At 41.4% G+C, this 5,022-nt stretch overlaps 1 non-coding gene across 1 annotated transcript; it reads right to left on the reverse strand.

Annotated features, from left to right (window-relative positions):
* Positions 1–688: 688 nt before the first annotated feature.
* LOC141624340 (small nucleolar RNA R71) lies at positions 689–795 on the reverse strand. Its single transcript, XR_012534146.1, has one exon. It is a non-coding gene; the product is annotated as a small nucleolar RNA R71 (small nucleolar RNA).
* Positions 796–5,022: the final 4,227 nt, after the last annotated feature.

A 5,022-nucleotide genomic window follows, 5' to 3' on the forward strand; every position in this document is an offset into this window, starting at 1 on the left:
GGTGTTTAATTGATTTAAGATTTCTTTTTATTGCTATTAGTTGTGTCTTTCTTCACCTTGGGGAAGTAAAACTCCTCAAGGTTTGTTCTAATTGTTTTTGAGTTGTTTGATATTTTGCATGTCTAGAAGGTTACAAAGTGATTTGTTACCTTTTGACCGTGAAATCGAAAGAACCTTGACGAATAATAGGAGACTTGTTAGGAGGAATTTGAGAGGTGTTGGTGAAGTTGTACAACCCACTAGTGAGTTTGTCAATCATTTCGCAATAGAAGGAGAAGAAAACCCATTACACAATACCCCACAAAATCCACCTACAATGCCAAAATTCTCGTCACACTCCATACCCACCGAGGAGAACCTACCAAATGGTACTCCTACACCACAACATCTAACCGGAAATTTTATTGCGAAGTCCGCCTTCATCCAACTAGTTGAGAGGAGCCAATTCGGGGGAATGCCTAGTGAGGACCCTCATTCTCATATGGAAACCTTTTGCGATTATTGTGATGCTATCTCTCAAACGGGCGTGACTCAAGACCAAATTAGATGGGTCTTATTTCCTTTTTCCTTAATCGGCACCGCAAAGCAATGGTTGAAGGGCCTTGATAAGGCCACCCTTGGAATAGATTCTTGGAAGAAGTTGGCTCTAGCTTTCTACAAAAAATTCTACCCACCGGAAAAGACCAACATGCTAAGAGCTCAAATTACGGGTTTTAAGCAAAGGGATGAAGAGTCTTTGTATGAAGCTTGGGAGCGGTTCAAAGGTACTTGTCGCTCATGTCCTCACCATGGACTTAGCGAATGGTTTTTGGTACAACAATTTTGGAACGGTTTATATGAAGATTCAAGGAACATTCTCAATATGGGATCAAATGGAATGTTCACCGAAGTTGATGACAATCAAACATGGAACAAGATTGAGGAAATGGCGGTCCATAATTCACAATATAGTAGACCTCGCAAGGCTACTAGAGGAGGAAAGCATGAAGTGGACTCCGTTACTCAATTGGGTGCTCAACTTAGTGCTCACATTGACACAATCAACTTGAAGTTTGAACAAGCTATGGCTAGACTTGAGGAAAACTCAAAATCATCGAAGCATCATGTCAATGCCATGACGGCATCCTCATCAATCCCAAGTGGGATATGTGAGAATTGTGGAACTTTGGGTCATGACCCAAGTGAGTGTAGGGGAACAACCGAACAAGTTAATGCTTTCCAAGCTTACAAAAGTGGTACCCCTTATTCAAATTTTTACAATGAAAACACCAAATTCCATCCAAATCTCTCATACAAAAGCCAAAATGTTCAAAACCCTCAAACAACATACACTCCACCACCCATGAGAAATCAAAATCAAAGACCCTTTTACAATCAAAACCAAGGTTACCAAAATCAAAATCCATACAATCACCAAAATGACCAAGGTTTTGATGTCCAAAAAGCGGTCCTCCAAATGCAAAAGAATCAACAAGAATTTTTCACCCAAATGCAAAAAGATAGCCAAGCAAAAGAAACCACCATCAACAACATTCTAGCTCACACCAAGATGTTGGAAACACAATTGACTCAACTAGCATCTTCAAGCTCACAAAGACAAAAGGGGCAATTACCACCTCAAAGTAATCCCCCTAGACATGAAACGGTTAGTGCCATTCACTTGAGAAGTGTTACAAGGTATGAGGCACCGAAGAAGCAAGTTGAGGATGAAGTTGTGGAAGCTAGTGAAAAGGAAGAAATTGTGCAAAACTCCAAAGAAGGGGAATCATCAAAAGAAGAAAGTTCAAAGAAAAATGAAGACAAGGCCAAAGAGAAGGAGCCCATTGTGATTAGACTTCCTTTTCCAAGTCGTCAAGCCAAGCCCAAATTTGATGATCAACTTGGAAAGTTCATGGAAATTGTGAAGAATTTAGAAGTCTCAATTCCTTTCACGGAATTAATCAACCACGTTCCGGCCTATGCAAAATACATGAAAGATATCCTCACAAAGAAGAAGTCGATCCGGAAACTTGAGACTATCGCCTTCACTAAGGTGAGTAGTGCAATACTTCAAGGGAGTTCACCTCCAAAGTTAAAGGATCCGGGAAGCTTCTCAATACCGTGTACCATTGGCGACACGACGATCAACAAAGCCTTATGTGATCTAGGGGCTAGTGTGAGTGTCATGCCGTACTCGGTAAGTAAAAGGTTGGGAATGGGAGAGCTTAAATGCACCAACATCACACTTCAAATGGCCGATAGATCGACGAAGACACCATTAGGGATATGGGAAGATGTCCCCGTGCGGGTGGGAAGTTTTTCATCCTGGTGGACTTTGTCATTGTTGATATGGAGGAAGATTCCAACATTCCAATCATCTTAGGAAGACCTTTCCTACACACCGCGGGTGCGGTGATTGATGTGAAACATGGAGAGCTCACTCTAGAAGTGGGAGATGAAAGCATAACTTTTAATCTTGACAAAACCATGAGAGCTCCTCGTTTGCATGAGCCATGTTTCATGATTGATCATTATAGCCGGAAGGATGAAAGGAAGAAATCGGAAGTCCAATGGAAGAAGAAAGATGAAGATGCTCCATTCAAAGAGCAAGTGAATTGTGACAAGGAGAGCTTGCGAGGCTCATCAAAATCAACTAAGGAAGAAGAGGATGGCCTCATTGGCCAAGAGAAGAAATTGGGAGAGTTGTCTCCATCTAAGCAAGAGATTTTCAATGATCAACTCAATGAAGTTTGTGGTCTTTGGGACGACGAGTTTGAAGGGATTTTTAATCCCTACATTAGGCATGCCATCGATCATGATCAACAACAAGGGGCACGGTCTATTGAGGACCTCTACCATAATAATGAACAAGCTTTTGATTACTTTTTCAAGGTGTTGAGCAACATCAACAACACCTTGAACATGCCCCCTTGACATCTCATCAAGAATGAGAGTTTGGTGGAGTCCTCCCTAAACCACCACTTCTAAATATTTCTAACTCCCTAACTTACATTTCAATTCTTGTATTGCATTTTTGTCATTTTTGGATTTTTATTTACTTTGATCGAAATAATTGTCATGTAAGAGAGAAGTGAGGGAGGAACTAACGACTTCAATTGATGTGTAGTGTTTTACCTTAGTGTGGGGATGGGAATTGCCTAGGCTATCCATGCCTTAGAAGTGCCCCCACAATGAAGAACACAAGATTTGAAAGAAAGAAAGAAAGAATGATAAGGGAATGCGTTTGTGCACGGGTGGAACTGAATCCGTGTACAACGGGGAAGAATCCGAGCGGATTCACGAGAATCCGCCGTCTTCAACAATCCGAGCGTCCTGCCGAGAAGACGCCCGTCTGATCTGAGAGCTGAAATTGAAAATTTCTTGATGTTGAAGAATCCGAGCGGATTTACGGAAAGACGCCGTCTTATAGAATCCGTCCGTCTTGTGAAGAAGACGCCCGTCTTTTGTTTGAAGAAAACAAAGAAATTTCTCTCGGGATGAAATCCGTCCGTCTGCAAAGCAAATCCGCCCGTCCCAACACGGAAGAATCGGCGGATTCCCAGAATCCGCCCGTCTTTAGGCGAGCTTCGAAAATTTTGAAGCTGCAGAATCCGCACGGATTGGGCCTAATCCGCACGGATTGCCCCTGCGTTTTCGAAAATTTCGACTTCTTTAAATACCCTCCCACCTTCATTCCTTCATTCATTCATTCATAAACACTACCCACAACATCAAAACCCTCATCCTCTCCATCACAAAAACAAAAACCCTCAACAAAATCCACCAAAATCAAATCAAACCATCCTTCAAACAACAAATCAATCACTCCATCTTCAATAAAAATCAAAACCAAGAACAAAATCTTCAACCTTTGAGTCGATTTTTGATTTCATAAAGGCAAAGCCTTTCACCTTCAAATCGATTTGGGCATCCTACAAATTGAAGATTTTTGATTCTTTTCTTGGTTAGTTCATCAAATGGCAAGGACAAAGGGAGCAACAAAGGCACCAAAGGCAAAGGCTCTCTCTCAAAGGCAAAAAGCTCTCCAAACAAAGAAAGCTTTGGCAATGGTGGTATCAACACCAAACTTGGAAGTGCAAAAACAACAACAAACTTCTATGGGAGCATCACCTTCTACTCCGGTAATCGATCAACTCTTGCATTATCCGGAGGTAACTTTTATTTCCGATACCCATAGAAATACATTTGTCAAGTTTGCTATGAAATCAATTCAATCCACCAAATTCATATGTAAAGATGCCTTGGAGAAATTGGGTGTTCTTGAACAAACAAAAGCCTTTTTCAATGCCATGGGTTTGAAGAAATTGTTTGAAACAAAGGAATCGACATACCCCTCCCTTGTCTTGGAATTTTTAAGTTCTTTGAAAGTCACCAAAGTTGAGGATAGGGAAAATCTTGAGTTTCGTCTAGCTAACATTAGTAGACGCATTACCTTTAAGGAATTAGGTGAAATTTTGGGTCTTAGCGATGAATCGAGATATCTTAAGCATTATGGAAAGTATGACCTCGAGCCTCTTTGGGAGGCAATCTCCGGGAAGAAATTTGATGATTTTCATGCTTGTCGTGCTCTTTTGGTCCATCATCCGGGCATAAGAGTATGGCACAAAGTTGTGGGAAATACCATAATTGCTAGGTAAGACACCAATCATTTCACAAAACTTGATTTTATTCTCCTTGAATCGGCTTTGAATGTCGGAAGAATCCATACCAAGCCTTTCAATTCTTTGAGGCTATTGGTTGATAGATGGCTCAATGTTGATAGTGGGAAGAAGGGTACAACCGTTATTGTTAATGGCGGCCTAGTCACGGTCCTAGCCAAGCACTTTGATCCTAATTTCAATAAGGATAGCAAGTACAAGGCAAAGGAAGGTGGCCATCTTATTGATATGCCTACCATGATTAACAAGTTCAAGTGGGTTGCTCAAAACCCCCTTGACACCAAGTGTGGATGGCTTACTAGTGAGGCTCGATCATTCACTTTACCCGCGAAGATTTGTCGTCTAAGTGTCCACCGGACCAACT

The sequence above is a fragment of the Silene latifolia genome, chromosome X (assembly GCF_048544455.1).
Source record: "Silene latifolia isolate original U9 population chromosome X, ASM4854445v1, whole genome shotgun sequence".
Taxonomy (NCBI): Eukaryota; Viridiplantae; Streptophyta; class Magnoliopsida; order Caryophyllales; family Caryophyllaceae; genus Silene; species Silene latifolia.